Genomic DNA, 17288 nt, shown 5'->3' on the forward strand with positions numbered 1-17288 from the left:
ACTCTTGAGAGTCCCTTGGACTGCAAGGAGATCCAACCAGTCCATTCTGAAGGAGATCAGCCCTGGGTGTTCTTTGGAAGGACTGATGCTAAAGCTGAAACTCCAGTACTTTGGCCACCTCATGCGAAGAGTTGACTCATTGGAAAAGACTCTGATGCTGGGAGGGATTGGGGGCAGGAGGAGAAGGGGACGACCGAGGATGAGATGGCTGGATGGCGTCACCGACTCGATGGACATGAGTTTGAGTGAACTCCGGGAGTTGGTGATGGACAGGGAGGCCTGGCGTGCTGCGATTCATGGGGTCGCAAAGAGTCGGACACGACTGAGCGACTGAACTGAACTGAACTGAGACATATTTTAAATATCAAGGAATCGACTTGCGACCTTAAACACAGATAGAATGGTCGAAATGGATTGACGCTGCCTCCCTGCCCCCTTCCAGAAAACCAAGTCGCTCGGGCTGGCTGGCGAGTGCTTCGAATCTGGTCTCTCCAAGGGCGTGTTTCTAAGGGCGTAGGCTCTGGCGGTCCGGGAAGGCAGTCTCCCGGCTCCTGGGCCCTCCCGCCGTGCGGGAAGGGGAAGTCCCTCAACCCGGCCCGAATACCCGGCGCCCCCAGTCGTCTTCCACGGGGGCACCTGCGGGTGAGGGACAGGGGGAGCCGCAGAGAGCGCAGGCGCAGTGTCCGCGCGGGCGACGCCCCTTCTCCCCGCCCAGCCCCGCGGCCTCCGCCGCCCGGGCCGCGGTTTTCCTGGCGAAGCCCGCGGCGGCCTCAGCGGGCTCAGAGCCTGGACTAGGCGCGCGGCAGCGGGCAGCCCCGGCCGGAGCACCGGTTCGCGCCTTCCTCGCCGCGACACGCAGGTAACCCGGCCGCCGGTCAGCACAGCAGACTGGGGACTTGACCCTGCCTGCCGGGCCGCCCCCACCCGTAAGGAGTGGGGAGGCCCACACACTCACTTTCAGCCGAGGCACCTAAGAGGCCGAGCCCCTCTCTGGGGCCTGGGCCGGACCGGGTGAAGCGCCCCGCCCCCTTCACACCCTTTCTCCAGGGCTCTGCGCGACGCCTGAGGGTCCGCGGGGCCCCCACTTCCCAGCGCTGCTCCCTTGGAACACCTGGACACGGGTTCGGTAGGGTCAGCATCAGCTACGGCCTCTGCGCCCCCGTTTCCTGCCACCGTCGCGTGTCTGTGTACTTCTCTGATAAAGGCCAGGGCTCTTGCTTTCCTCACGCCCGAGCCCACCCAAACCAGGGTGAGTCCCTGTGGCGCCATGCCATCAATTTCAAACTTTTAAAGAATGCCTGGGTGGTTTTAGAAATAAGGCCAAGAATGAGTATTTTCCTTTACTATGTTGCTGACTCTTGGACGCCTGTCTGCATGGTTAGATTTTCGCAGAGAATAAACGGTATAGCGGGATCTTTCGCCAATGAAAGGCAAGGGCAAGGAGTAGTGGAGGAAGGGCCAGGCCCCCGCCGAGTGTGGTGGCTAGAGGCGCAGGGCAAGTCCACGCAGCCTCCCCCAACTCCGAGGAGGAAAGTGCCACCCCTCCCTGACCCGCCCTTGGGCCGTAGGGTTTCTACGCCACGTGCGCCCGTGTGGCCTCTTTGGAGAGAGGAGGATGGAGGGGTGGCGGGGGCCAGCAAGAAGGGCGAGTAGGGGGGCTGCGCAGACTCGCATCCGTGTCCAGGCTTTTGCGGGGGTTGGCGGGGGAGAGGGATGAAGAGCTGGCGACTGAGTGACGATTGAGGGCCCAGAGACAGTGACGCACTGGGCGGAGAGGGCTGGGAGCGCTTGGGGAAGGGGAGGTGTCGGCTGTATTTAGGCTCTAAAGGACCTGATGGGGGTTGCCCGTGTCCGTGGTGCTGAAGTACCTCCAGCGCCTTCTGCGTCGGCTTAGTTCCCTGGAGGCGGCCTGCTTTGCGGTTCCACGCCGCACCTTTGCCAGAAATAGCCGGCCTCCAAGGCAGGTGGCCAGAGTAGCGCCCGCTCGACAGTGTAACCCTTTTCGGATGAGTTGATGCTTGTTTCCTGAAGATAACTGAAGGCAAATGTGGCTCGTCCTGGGGGTGCAGATAAAGCATATGCTTAACAGGCTTGATTTACCTACAAGGGCACAGGGTGAGCATAAAGAACTCTCACATATGCAAATATGTAGCATATGCAGGATGCATGTGTGAGTATATACACACAAACATTACACACAGGTAAATACACTTACTGGTTTTCAGCGCCATCATACACTACAAATTACACGTTTTCCAGAACTTTTTTTATAATCTATCTTTATTTTTTGACACCTTTAGTATTTCTGAACTCTTCAGAACCATTAAGTTTCATAATCATCTGTTTCCAAGTCACAGAACCTGTGAATTAAAGTGTTTGGTATTTGGCTGAGCAAGAAAGTATTTACACATATTTTAAATTTTATTTATTTATTTTTACAAGGACCTACTGTATAGCATGGTGCTTCCTGGTGGCTTGGTGGTAAAGAATCCACCTTCCAATGCAGGATACGCAGATTTGGTCCCTGGGTCAGGAAGATCCTCTAGAGATGGAAATGGAAACCCACTCCAGTATTCTTGCCTGGAGAATCCCATGGACAGAGGAGCCTGGCAGGCTACAGTCATGGGGTCACAAAGGGTCGGACATGACTTCTGACTGAGCACATTGAGCACCATATGGAAATCCGCTCACTGTTATGTGGCAGCCTGGAGGGGACAGGAATTTAACGGAGAAGGGATACATGTGTATGTATGGCTTAGGCCCTTCGCTGTTCACCTGAAACTGTCACAACATTGATTATACCCCAAAACAAGATAAAAAGTTTAAAGTCTAAGAAAATACACATATTTTAATTACAGAACAAATGTAGTCTATAAAGAGGTAAAACTGATATTAATACAAAGAAGATGTTCCTAAACGAAGTTTAAACAAAAAGAATTAATGACAAATTTAATAGGAAACAATAGCTAGCCAACAATCTTATGGAACGTTATAACCTGAAGGGAATAATGACTAAGATGTGTCACAATGCTGATAATCTCAATAATACTGGTGGGATACGCTTTGTGAACTCTGTAAAGACTATATATATGCTCTTCAAAATGTTGAATAGCTGTGGTTTTTCTCTAATAAAATGTATGCTCATTGTTAAGAAATTTGGGTTATAGGGCAATACATAAAACCAGAGAAAAATATTGTAAATAGATTTTTAAAAAATTGAATTATAGTTGACTTACAATATTGTGTGAGTACAGCAAGTGATTCAGTTATACATATATGCATTATATTCTTTTTTTCTGATTCTTTTCCATTATAGTTTATTATATGATATTGAATATAGTTCCCTGTGCTATACAATAAATCTTCATTATTTATATATTTTATATTTGGTAGTGTGCATCTTTTAATCCCATATTCCAACTTATGCCACACTTTCCTTTTGGTAACCATGTTTGTTTCCTATGTCTGTGAATCTGTTTCTGTTTTGTAAATAAGTTCGTTTATATTATTTTTTAGATTCCACATATAAGTGATGTAATATTTGTCTTTCTCTGACTTACTTCACTTAGTATGTTAATCTGTCAGTCCATTCATATTGCTGCAAATGACATTATTTCATTCTTTTATGGCTGAGTAATATTCCATTGTATATATGTACCACATCTTCTTTATGCATTCATTTGTCGATGGACACTTGAGTTGCTTCAGTGTCTCGGGTATTGTAAACAGTGCCTCTATGAACATTGGGGTACATGTATCTTTTTGAATTAGAGCTTTCATCTTTTTCGGATGAATGTCCAGGAGTGAGATTCCTGGATCGTTATGGTAATTCTATTTTTAGTATTTTAGGAGACTTCTATACTCAAACAGGTTTTCTTTTAAATAAATCCACATGTATTTTAAATGAACCAATCTTCTGTTGGTTGCATTTTCACTGTATAATTTATCACTAATGTCTTTCAAATCAATACATATAAAACTAGGTCATCATTATTAAGTGTTGTGTAATATTGTACTATGTAAGCAGAGCAATTTATTTAAATAATCTCATAATAAAGAACATTTATTTATTTCTGATTTTTGCTGTTATTATACCAGGCTGCAAATAGTATCTTTGAGTAAATATTTGTACACTTGATTATATCCTTGGAAAAAATTCCTAGAATTGAGATTGATGGTTCAGGGGATATGTATGTTTTATTTTTGATACATTGATTTGTTTATTTCTTTAATTATTTCTTATCTCCTCCCTTGTCTGTTTTATTTTTTACTATGTTCTTAGCATCTACACAATGTTAGATATATGTGTATTCAAGAAATATTTGTTGGAAGAATGATATTCTAGATTGTGCTACAGAAAAGATGTACCAATATATACCAGTATAAAAACTGAATTAGAATGTCAGAATCCCCACACTATTACCAAAATAAGGTTTTTTGTCAATTGGATAGGCAGTAAAGAGCATCTTTTTATATACTTACTGGTTATACTTATTTTTCTTTTGTGAGTTTCCAGCTCATAGCTTTATTTTTCTGTTGGTATGCTTATAGGCTTTTTCTTATTTGTGAAAATTCTTCAGATGCTAAAGATTTGGTTGCATATGTTGCAACTTTTTTCCTGACTTTAAAAAAATTTTTAAACTTTTATTTTCTGCTGTATAGAAAATTTCACATTTTATATAGTCAAATCTATCTTTTTACCCTTTATAATATCTGACATTTACATTTGGTTGTTCAGTTCAGTCACTCAGTTGTGTCTGACTCTTTGCGACCCCATGAACCGCAGCACACCAGGCCTCCCTGTCCATCACCAACTCCATCCTTCTATAATAAAGATAATCTACTATGTTTCATGATATTATAAAAATATCACATTTTAAATTCTAGGTTTATACTCCCATTTTCCTTTTTAAATTCATTTCATTACTAGATGTAAAATTCTATTGACAATGGCTTTGTGAGAAGTAATTGCTTATGTTAACCCACATGTACATAGGCTTGTCTTCTACAAGGAGTAACATGTTTGAACCTTTTAATACTTATTCAGATTCTAAATATTTAATGATTCAAAAAGATACATGCACCCCATGTTGCATTGCAGCAATATTTACAATAGCCAGGACAAGGAAGTAACCTAGATGTCTGTCAACATATGAATGGGTAAAGAAGTTATGGCATATATACACAATAGAATATTACTCAGCCATAAAAAGGAACGAAATTGTGCCATTTGCAGAGATGAGGATGGACCTAGAGACTGTCATACAGAGTGAAGTAAGTCAGAAAGAGAAAAACAAATATCATATAGTGTCACTTATATGTGGAATCTAGAAAAAATGGAAGAGATGAACTTATCTGTAAAACAGAAACAGAGGCACCAATGTAGAAAACAAACGTATGGATATCAAGGAGGTGACGGAGAAGGCAATGGCACCCCACTCCAGTACTCTTGCCTGGAATATCCCATGGACAGAGGAGCCTGGTGGGCTGCAGTCCATGGGGTCTCAAAGAGTCGGACATGACTGAGCGACTTCACTTTCACTTTTCACTTTCCTGCATTGGGGAAGGAAATGGCAACCCACTCCAGTGTTCTTGCCTGGAGAATCCCAGGGACGGGGGAGCCTGGTGGGCTGCCGTCTATGGGGTCGCACAGAGTCGGACATGACTGAAGTGACTTAGCAAGGAGGTGTGGAGGTGTAATGAATTGGAAGATTGGGATCGACATATCTGCATAATTATATGTAAAACAGATAACTAATGAGAACCTACTGTATAGCAAAAGGAAGTCTATACTCAGTGCTCTGTGGTGGCCATTTAGGCCTATTTAAGGAAGAAAATCCAAAAAAGAGGGGATATATGTATATGTATAACTGATTCACTTTGCTGAACAACAGGGACTAACAACATTGTAAAGCAATTATACTCCAATACAAATTAATAAAAAAGTACTTAATGAAAGCGTTTTATTTAAATGCCATTTAGTTTGTCATATTTTCAAACTGTTACTATCCGATCTTTTAAAAAATGAGCTACTCTTTAGAGTATTTTTTGCAGATGAAAGAAAAATATGACAATGAAGAAAATGTGTATACATATAAATATATGTATGTATTGAGAATATTGAGAAAGGAGTACATCAAGGCTGTATATTGTCACCTTGCTTAATTTATATGCAGAATACATCATGAGAAATGCCAGGCTGGATGAAGCACAAGCTGGAAGATTGCTGGGAGAAATATCAATAACCTCAGATATGCAGATGACACCACCCTTATGGCAGAAAGCCAAGAGGAAAAAAAGAGCCTCTTGATGAAAATGAAAGAGGAGAGTGAAAAAGCTGGCTTAAAACTCAACATTCAAAAAACTAAAATCATGGCATCTAGTTCCATCACTTCATGGCAAATAGATGGGGAAACAGTGGAAACAGTGAGAGACTTTGTATTTTGGAGCTCCAAAATCACTGCAGATGGTGACTGCAGCCATGAATTTAAAAGACGCTTACTCCTTGGAAGAAAAGCTGTGACCAACCTAGATAGCATATTAAAAAGCAGAGACATTACTTTACTGAGAAAGGTCCATCTAGTCAAAGCTATGGTTTTTCCAGTAGTCATGTATGGATGTGAGAGTTGGACTATAAAGAAAGCTGAGCACCGAAGAATTGATACTTTTGAATTGTGATGTTGGATAAGACTCTTGGGAGTCCCTTGGACTGCAAAGAAATCCAACCAGTCCATCCTAAAGGAAATCAGTTCTGAATATTCACTGGAAAGACTGATGCTGAAGCTGAAACTCCAATATTTGGCTAACTGACGCAAACAACTGACTCACTGGAAAAGACTCTGATGCTGGCCAAGATTGAAGACAGGAGGAGAAGCGGTGACAGAGGATGAGATAATTGGATGGCATCACTGACTCAATGGGCATGAGTTTGAGCAAGCTCTAGGAGTTGGTGATGGACAGGGAAGCCTGGAGTGCTGCAGTCCATGGGGTCGCAAAGAGTTGCAAATGACTGAGCGACTGAACTGAACTGAATATGCCATAATCAAATATAAGCTTAATTGGAGCTTATAAAATTAATTTTCACAATATTTTAATTCAAATGGATAGCTAAATTCCCCAGTAACTTTTTTAAATTGAAGTACAGTTGATTTACAATGTTGTGCCAGTCTCTGCTGTACAGCAAAGTGACTCAGTTATACACATATATACATTCTTTTTAAAAATAGTCTTTTCCTTTATGGTTTATCACAGGATATTGAATATAGTTCCCCATCATATACATTAGGACTTTGTTGTTTATCCATAGTGACTTTTAAGTTGGATAGTACTGCTATCCACACTTCAGATCTTTTAGCTGATCATAGCAATTGTTGGCCTGTCTAGCAGTCTGACAGTTTGTGCTGGTCTTCATGAGGACTAGTTCATTCCCAGTTAGTAAGTGCTTGAGGAGTCTTTACATCTTGGTGAACTGGATAGCAATCTAATTTTCCAGTTTGAGGTTGGAATTTGTTGATGGGGAAAATGATGATGGTGTTAATTGTATTCTAACCAAACTCTCTTTTTTGAGCACTTTTGAACGTTTCATTGGTGATGAGTGTCTTGTCTCATTTTCCTTGTGGAGGTCACTTTGCCTCTGTAAGGAAATATGGATGATATTCTTAAACACTGTGGTAAGTCACGGTTCCAGGATGTTACGTGCCACTGCTCTTTCTTATTTCATGTTTCTCTGGCATTATTTTTACTATAAAATCAGGCACAGTAACCTTTTCCATCACCACACTTGTTTTTGTTTTTCTTTTGCCATTCTGTCCTTAACAGTTGATTCTCTAAGTAACCAAAGTATTGTTTAAAAGTCACTGTGTGCTGATCACTGGCTTGGGTGTTGGAAGGAGAATGATACCCACTCTAGTGCCTCTCCATTCTCACTTTTCATCCATCTACCTCCTAGTCTGGACACAGGAAATCCCCGCCTACTTAGGGAAATGTCAGCGATGAGCTGAGATCATTGAGTTTTTTCTTTCTGTGGACCAAAACTTTACTTTGCCCTATAAATGTTTATATATATAAAGCTTAAAAATTTTGGCCCTTTATGAGCTTCCCTGATAGCTCAGTTGGTAAAGACTCCACCTGCGATGCACGAGACCCCAGTTTGATTCCTGGGTTGGGAAGATCCCCTGGAGAAGGGAAAGGCTACCCACTCCAGTATTCTGGCCTAGAGTATTCCATAGACTACAGTCCATGGGGACTCAAAGAGTCAGAAACGACTGAGAAACTTTCACTTTCACTATATAACATTATACATGTTAAATACTTACTACTCTGATTTCCCTTATAGTCACTGCTGTAGTTGAATTATATATGATCAATGGGCATATGTAATAATTATGTGCACTTAACACTATTTCATGTATTGAATTTTATATTAATTCAATCCACATGTGTGTCATCATTACTTAGGTTCATTTAGTCATTTCCTGTCTTCTCAAAATCACTTTCTCTTTCCTTGTATTTAAGGCCCCAGAATATCAGCAACTTTATTGAACCTTGACTTTTACTTTAAAAACTTGAAGGAAAGTTAAGCTATTAGGTAATCTAATTTCCCATTTATTTTGCCTCTGGGCTCTGTGTAACTCTGGCTGAGCCATTGTTCTAAATGGGGGTGAGGGACTTGCCCAGTGGTCCAGTGGTTCAGAATTCACCTGCCAATGTAGGGAACACAGGTTCCATCTGTGGTCCATGAAGGTCCCACTTGCCTCGGGGCAACTAATCCCATGCACCACAACTATTGAGTCCTTGTGCCCTTGTTGCTCTGCAACAAGAGAAGCCACCACAATGAGAAGCAGCGCACCACAACTAGATAGTAGCCCCTGCTTGCCACAATTACAGAAAGCCCACACACTGCAACAAATTCCCAGTGGAGCCCAAAATAAAAACAATTTAAAAAATAATAAATTGGAGCAAGGATCCCAAAGGTGAATGAGGCTGCTGAGGGTGGGATGGACTGAAGCCAGATACTCACAATTACTTCTTGGATGACTCCCTTAATTTAGAGCTGAGATAGAAGATAGTGTTAGATTGCAGAATTGTGGCAACCAAAGCTCTGCACAACAAATGAGACCCAGAATTAGAGGTCTCTGGCTAAATGGGTGACTTTATTCAAAGCAGGCAAGCTATACCATGCTCCCAGCATTTGTTGAGTCTGGCAATGCCTTAAGGTATGGGGATACCATGAAGAAAATAAGGATATAACCTCTGTTCTTGGAGCAGTAACACTTTATCAGGAGTGAGTGTTACATAAACAATTCACAGTGATACCTTATGCCAAGGGTTGTAACAGAGTTCTGTAGAAAGTGTTCTTGAACCCAGAGGAGGAACAGGTTGTTCAGTGAGAGATTTCTCCCAAGTAGTTCTCCAGGAAGGTTGTGGGAATGTGGGTGGGAGTTTGCTGGATATTGCTTCATTGGACAGTAAGTAGTTGATGACTTCAAGTCGGACTGGAAGATGACAGTCTGAATTTGAAGGCTGGCTGCCATAAGCAGCTCTGTAACTTTGGGCAAGTCACTGAAGCTTGTTGATCTTCACTTGATTTGTTTTTAAAGAGAGACTATTAGTGCCTACCTTGTTGGGGTTGTCGTGGGATTTAGTAAAATAATAATGTAAAGCATTAGGTGCATAGTAGTCAATTTATTTGTCTTTCTATAAAGTTATATGTAAGTCAATCTGGACAAGTGTTTATTGATCATATTGTCACAGGTCAAAAGGATAAAAATATAAACTTTTTGTGTCTTCTGAATCGATGTGTAATTCTGCCAATCTGGAAATTCCTCTCTTAATGTTGCTTAAATCCCACACTTACTGCTTTTTACCAATTTTCATGCTATCCCAAACCAAAACAGGTCTAGTCTGAAACTCATTATTTTTTCTTTGTTCTCTAGTACTTAGTGTTACAGCATATACATATTTAATTATATAATTTCCTTCTTTTAACATACACAGCACTTGTGTCTATTTTTGGTACTTATTAGCATATTTCTTTTCTCCCAAATGAATGTGTGAGTTCTTTAAGAGAGAGCATATGTTTTCTTAATTTTATCTCTCACAGTATCTTAGCACAGTGCCTTCCACACCATAGGCATTTAGTAAATATTGACTGAAGGAAAAACCATAAATGTGTGAGGATGCCAGAATAGCTGGTGTGACCTCAGGCTCCCCTCATAGAAATAGAATCTCCTGAAAGGTGAGATCATAGAAACTGGGGTGGTTAATATGGTGAGATGGAAACCATGATTATATGTGGAGTAATTTAAAAAAGAGGAGATTTTCAGTTTGGAGAAGAGAAAACTTATGATGGGAGACCTGGGATGGGGAGGGTAGAAAAGTTCCTGATACTGAAATTTCCTGTGGAAGAGAAATAATTAGTGACCCCAGAGCTAATATATAGGAACAGACTCTGGAAATTATAGATAGAGAGATTTTGACTGAATGTTAAAGAACAATTTTCTAACAACCAGAATGAGTCCCAGGTGACTGCCTTCAAAAGGAATAAGTAGGTTCAAACAGAAAGTGTACTATTTGTTGCAGATGCTGTAGAGGTTATAGTTGCTGTTAAAGGAATTGGAGTAGATGACCCCGAGACGTTTCAACTCTCATGGTTGTTAATTCTATGTGTATGATTATAATGTTGTATATGACTGCCTTATAATAAATACATACATGTTAATGTATATATTGTATATGGATAAAGACATATAATGTATTTATGTACAGATCATATAACTCATTGTCACCATATTGCCTAAATTAATGAAAGATGAAAATGACTTTTCAAAAGCTTGATCTTATTTAAAATATTTTACTAACTTTTTTTACTTGAGGACAACAGTTTATAAAATATTGTCCTACATGTACACTGTGTGCTTAAATTTCAATAAAAAGTTTAGTGATGGTGTTAGCATCTCAAATACAAATAAATGTTCTTTCAATCTCAAAATTAAATCTGAAAAGAGAAAACAAATAAGTGAGCTAGAGTCAACTTGTTCTGATTCAGATGAGTTGTGGTATAAAGTTCAGGTATTCATTACTACTACCATCTTTATCACTAACATTTATTTAACATTTACTGTGTACCTTGTTGTTGCTGTTTAGTTGCTAAATTGTGTCTGACTCTTTGCAACCCATGAACTGCAGCACACCAGGCATCCTTGTCCTTCTTTATCTCCTGGAGTTTACTCAAACTCATGTCCATTGAATCAATGATGCTTTTTCTTTTTTTTTTTTTTTTAATTTATTTATTTATTTTTAATTTTTACTTTACAATTCTGTATTGGTTTTGGCATAGATTGACATGAATCCACCACAGGTGTACATGCGTTCCCAAACATGAGCCCCCCTCCCACCCCCCTCCCCACAGCATCTCTCTGGGTCATCCCCGCGCGTCAGCCCCAAGCGTGTCATATCCTGCATCAGACATAGACTGGCATTTCGATTCTTACATGATATTATACATGTTTCAATGCCATTCTCCCAAATCATCACACCCTCTCCCTCTCCCTCTGAGTCCAAAAGTCTGCTATACACATCTGTGTCTTTTTTGCTGTCCTGCACACAGGGTCATCATTGCCATCTTCCTAAATTCCATATATATGTGTTAGTATACTGTATTGGTGTTTTTCTTTCTGGCTCACTTCACTCTGTATAATCGGTTCCAGTTTCATCCATCTCAGCAGAACTGATTCAAATGTATTCTTTTTAATGACTGAGTAATATTCCATTGTGTATATGTACCACAGCTTTCTTATCCATTCATCTACTGATGGACATCTAGGTTGTTTCCATGTCCTGGCTATTATAAACAGTGCTGCAATGAACATTGGGGTACATGTGTCTCTTTCAATTCTGGTTTCCTCTGTGTGTATGCCCAACAGTGGGATTGCTGGGTCATAAGGCAGTTCTATTTGCAATTTTTTAAGGAATCTCCACACTGTTCTCCATAGTGGCTGTACTAGTTTGCATTCCCACCAACAGTGTAGAAGGGTTCCCTTCTCTCCACATCCTCTCCAGCATTTATTGCTTGCAGATTTTTGGATCGCAGACATTCTGACTGGTGTGAAGTGGTACCTCATTGTGGTTTTGATTTGCATTTCTCTAATAATGAGTGATGTTGAGCATCTTTTCATGTGTTTGTTGGCCATCCGTATGTCTTCTTTGGAGAAATGTCTATTTAGTTCTTTGGCCCATTTTTTGATTGGGTCGTTTATTTTTCTGGAATTGAGCTGCAGGAGTTGCTTGTATATTTTTGAGATTAGTTGTTTGTCAGTTGCTTCATTTGCTATTATTTTCTCCCATTCGGAAGGCTGTCTTTTCACTTTGCTTATGTTTTCCTTTGTTGTGCAGAAGCTTTTAATTTTAATTAGATCCCATTTGTTTATTTTTGCTTTTATTTCCAGAATTCTGGGAGGTGGATCATAGAGGATCCTGCTGTGGTTTATGTCGGAGAGTGTTTTGCCTATGTTCTCCTCTAAGAGTTTTATAGTTTCTGGTCTTACATTTAGATCTTTAATCCATTTTGAGTTTATCTTTGTGTGCGGTGTTAGAAAGTGATCTAGTTTCATTCTTTTACAAGTGGTTGACCAGTTTTCCCAGCACCACTTGTTAAAGAGATTGTCTTTACTCCATTGTATATTCTTGCCTCCTTTGTCAAAGATAAGGTGTCCATATGTATGTGGATTTATCTCTGGGCTTTCTATTTTGTTCCATTGATCTATATGTCTGTCTTTGTGCCAATACCATACTGTCTTGATTACTGTGGCTTTGTAGTAGAGCCTGAAGTCAGGCAAATTGATTCCTCCAGTTCCGTTCTTCTTTCTCAAGATTGCTTTGGCTATTCGTGGTTTTTTGTATTTCCATACAAATCTTGAAATTATTTGTTCTAGTTCTGCGAAAAATATCGCCGGTATCTTGATAGGGATTGCATTGAATTTGTAAATTGCTTTGGGTAATATACTCATTTTCACTATATTGATTCTTCCGATCCATGAGCATGGTATATTTCTCCATCTATTAGTGTCCTCTTTGATTTCTTTCATCAGTGTTTTATAGTTTTCTGTATATAGGTCTTTAGTTTCTTTAGGTAGATATATTCCTAAGTATTTTATTCTTTTTGTTGCAATGGTGAATGGAATTTTTTCCTTAATTTCTTCTTCTACTTTCTCATTATTAGTGTATAGGAATGCAAGGGATTTCTGTGTGTTGATTTTATATCCTGCAACTTTACTATATTCATTAATTAGCTCTAGTAATTTTCTGGTAGAGTCTTTAGTGTTTTCTATGTAGAGGATCATATCATCTGCAAACAGTGAGAGTTTTACTTCTTCTTTTCCAATTTGGATTCCTTTTATTTCTTTTTCTGCTCTGATTGCTGTGGCTAAAACTTCCAGAACTATGTTGAATAGTAGTGGTGAAAGTGGACACCCTTGTCTTGTTCCTGACTTAAGGGGAAATGCTTTCAATTTTTCACCATTGAGGATAATGTTTGCTGTGGGTTTGTCATATATAGCTTTTATTATATTGAGGTATGTTCCTTCTATTCCTGCTTTCTGGAGAGTTTTTATCATAAATGGATGTTGAATTTTGTCAAAGGCCTTCTCTGCATCTATTGAGATAATCATATGGCTTTTATTTTTCAATTTGTTAATGTGGTGAATTACATTGATTTATGGATATTGAAGAATCCTTGCATCCCTGGGATAAAGCCCACTTGGTCATGGTGTATGATCTTTTTAATGTGTTGTTGGATTCTGATTGCTAGAATTTTGTTGAGGATTTTTGCATCTATGTTCATCAGTGATATTGGCCTGTAGTTTTCCTTTTTTGTAGTGTCTTTGTCAGGTTTTGGTATTAGGGTGATGGTGGCCTCATAGAATGAGTTTGGAAGTTTCCCTTCCTCTGCGATTTTCTGGAAGAGTCTGAGTAGGATAGGTGTTAACTCTTCTCGAAATTTTTGGTAGAATTCAGCTGTGAAGCCGTCTGGACCTGGGCTTTTGTTTGCTGGAAGATTTCTGATTACAGTTTCAATTTCCGTGCTTGTGATGGGTCTGTTAAGATTGTCTATTTCTTCCTGGTTTAGTTTTGGAAAATTGTATTTTTCTAAGAATTTGTCCATTTCTTCCAGGTTGTCCATTTTATTGCCATATAATTGCTGATAGTAGTCTCTTATGATCCTTTGTAATCTCCTCTGTTGCTCCCTTCTTCTCTTGCCCTCAACCTTTCCCAGCATCAGGGTCTTTTCCAAAGAGTTGGCTCTTCGCATCAGGTGGCCAAAATATTGGAACTTCAGCTTCAGCATCAGTCTCTCCAATGAATATTCAGGGTTGATTTCCTTTAGAATTAACTGGTTTAATTTCCTTGCTGTCCATGGGACTCTCAAGAGAATTCTCCAGCACCACAGTTTGAAAGCATCAATTCTTCAACACTCAGCCTTCTTTACAGGTACTGTATACCTAGCTATGTTTTAAGCACCTCATATGTATTAACTCATGTACTTCTTCCAAAAACTCTTATGTTATCCCCAATATATTTTTTCATATTTTATTTATAAATAATTTCAAATTTATAGTAAAGTTTCATGCATAGTCCAATGAACTCTTGGGGTAAAAGCTAATTCTCATGTATACTTCATCCCAAGTTCTCCAATGATAAACATTTTTCACTGTTTTCTTTGTCATTCATTCACTCTTTTTTCCCTGAACCAATTGAAAATAAGTTGCAAATGTGATGCCTAATTACCCCTACTTAAGTGTCTTCCTTAAAGATAAGATACTCTCCTGTATAACCACAGAATTATCACCAAAATGAGGAACTTAACACCTAATTCTGCATTGAATCCACAGATCTCATTCAGTATTTGTCCCAGTAATTTCCTTTTTGGAAAAATATTTTTTATTTCTTGTCTAGAATCAAATCCAGGGTTGTAATTGCATTTAGTTATGTCCCTTAATCTTTACTCTGTGATAGTTCATTTCTTCCTTGTTGTTAGTGACTTTGACATTTTTGGAAGTTCAGACCATATTTGGTAGAATGTTCCTCATTTAGGATTATTTAGGTTTGTCTGAGGCAAGTTATGCATTTTTGGCATAGTTATACATTTTTGGCAGGAAAATGATAGATGTGATATTGTGTGTTTTCAGTGGATCTTATTAAGAGACACAATATTGATTTGGTTTTTTTTTTTTTGCCATTTCAAATGAATTCATTTAATTCCAAGTAGTACAGAATTCAGTATAGAACAAAGACTTAAGAACACACTTCGGCAGGATTCTGGGCTGGATTTATGCAGATCTCATAGCTAAGGTAGAAATGGCTAAGAAGAACTAAAGAGGAGCTACTCTATGATTACTTATTAATTTATACAAACATTTGTTCTTAAATGTACTAGGTTCTAAGACAACACCTCATTCTAGCTGTAGATGGCAACAGATGTTACAGCAGGAAATCCAGATGTTTAAACATGAATGGAACTAAGGAGCATCATTGCCCACAAGGAACAGCTTCAGTGGTTGTAGCACATGGGCTCAGCAGTTGTGGCTACTCGGTTCCAGAGCACAGGCTCAATAGTTGTGGCACACAGGCTTAGTTGCTCTGCAGCATGTGGAATCTTCCAAGACCAGGGATCAAATTGGTGTCTCCTATATTGGCAGGCGGATTCTTTACCCCTGAGCCATGAAGGAAGCCCCCCCGCCTTGTAATTAATAAGCATTTTGTGGGGAGATACTTTGAGACTATGTCATCCTATTCTTCAACAAACTTTCAGTCATTTATGATGATTCTTGCCTAAATAATTATTATGATGATTGCCAAAGGGAAATTTTTCCAATTCATTTTACCTTTTTTGTTTTCTTTGGCTTTGCCATGTGGCTTGTGGGGTCTTAACTCGAGACCAGAGAGTGAACCCCAGGTGGAGTCCTAACCACATGACCACCAGGGAATTCCCCATTTATTTTACTTTTACTAGTTGGTATTCTATTGTAAGGGAGTTTTCTCTTTATTTATGTATTCATTTATTTACATCAATTTAGCTTGTGGATTTCTATTGTGTTCAGTGGATTACTCTCATTATGGACTTTGATGCTGAAATTGTTACAGATTTGGTCATTTGAATCTCATTCAAGTTGTTTCTTGTGTTGCTTTGAAATCTCTATTACTATCCGAGTACTTTCTAGTGTCAGATGTTTCAGATTCATCTTGTACTTTTCCTGTCCCTGCCATTTCAGTCATTTCAAAAGATATTTTTCCAAAGAGCCCTGCTTTCCTTTAGTAGAGAATGAAAGATCTGGGTGTTAGGTGTGGTCATTGCTACTGGAGTATCATTACTTTAGGCTACTTTAGGGCCATCCTAGGCTTCCCTGGTGGTTCAGTGGTAAAGAATCCCACCTGCCAATGAAGGAGAAAGATCCCATAAAGAAAGGAATGGCTACCTACTCCAGAATTCTTGCCTGTGAAATTCCATGGACAGAGGAGCCTGGTGGGCTACAGTTCATGGGGTCACAGAGCTGGACATGATTTATCAACTAAACAACAAGAACAATGGCCATCTTAGCTGACAGAACTGGGGAACTCATAAGTACATATACACATCTATATTTATTAATCTATTTATATTAAAATTAGTTTAATATCTTAAACTGCACTCGAATACCACAGTGTTAATTCTAGTCTTCACCTTTTTTCTATTTATATCTTCCTTCTCTGATGGTGAGAAATTTGGTTCCCATTATCTTCAATATATTTAACTATAATATTTGTTTATTCTCTCTTTATATAACCAATATCCTGACCTCATGGGCAATCACCTTGGCCACAATTCTTCCTCATGCTCAGTCTTGCTTCCTCTACCAGCCTCTTCACAGCCTTAAGTTACACAGCTAGAAAGTGGTGATGCAGGAAAAAATGTGCAAAGTTGCTTAATTGCTTGACTGCAAGTTCTCCAGCCCAAGAGTGTCTATTGTGAAGCTGCTGCTGTGAAGATATACTCAAGGAAAAGGGGCCCTTTGGCTAATGAGATGAAGATTTAAGCAGGCAGAGTGGCAGCTTTCAGGACTGTGCCTTCCAAGGAAACTTGGAGAATGAAGGATGGAGGCAGCCGAATGGTGGTACCTGCCAAGAACCACAGTGAGGGGCTTCTCCAAAACTAGTGCAGTTCAGTGGTCAGTCAGCCAGCCCCTCCACTGCAACAGGTCTCCACCATGTTTTGTTTCTGTATCAAGAGCACATTCCATTAAGACAAACATATC

At 39.7% G+C, this 17288-nt stretch overlaps 1 protein-coding gene across 1 annotated transcript in view; it reads left to right on the forward strand.

The window, feature by feature from the left end:
* Window positions 1–736: 736 nt before the first annotated feature.
* SLC35G2 (solute carrier family 35 member G2) overlaps window positions 737–17288 on the forward strand; it is a 41705-nt gene continuing 25153 nt past the window's right edge. Inside the window, exon 1 of the mRNA XM_040233176.1 lies at window positions 737–1249. The gene's annotated coding sequence lies outside the window, so the exon portion shown is untranslated. The remainder of the gene's footprint in view (window positions 1250–17288) is intronic.

Source organism: Oryx dammah, unplaced genomic scaffold (assembly GCF_014754425.2).
Source record: "Oryx dammah isolate SB20612 unplaced genomic scaffold, SCBI_Odam_1.1 HiC_scaffold_2, whole genome shotgun sequence".
Classification (NCBI taxonomy): domain Eukaryota; kingdom Metazoa; phylum Chordata; class Mammalia; order Artiodactyla; family Bovidae; genus Oryx; species Oryx dammah.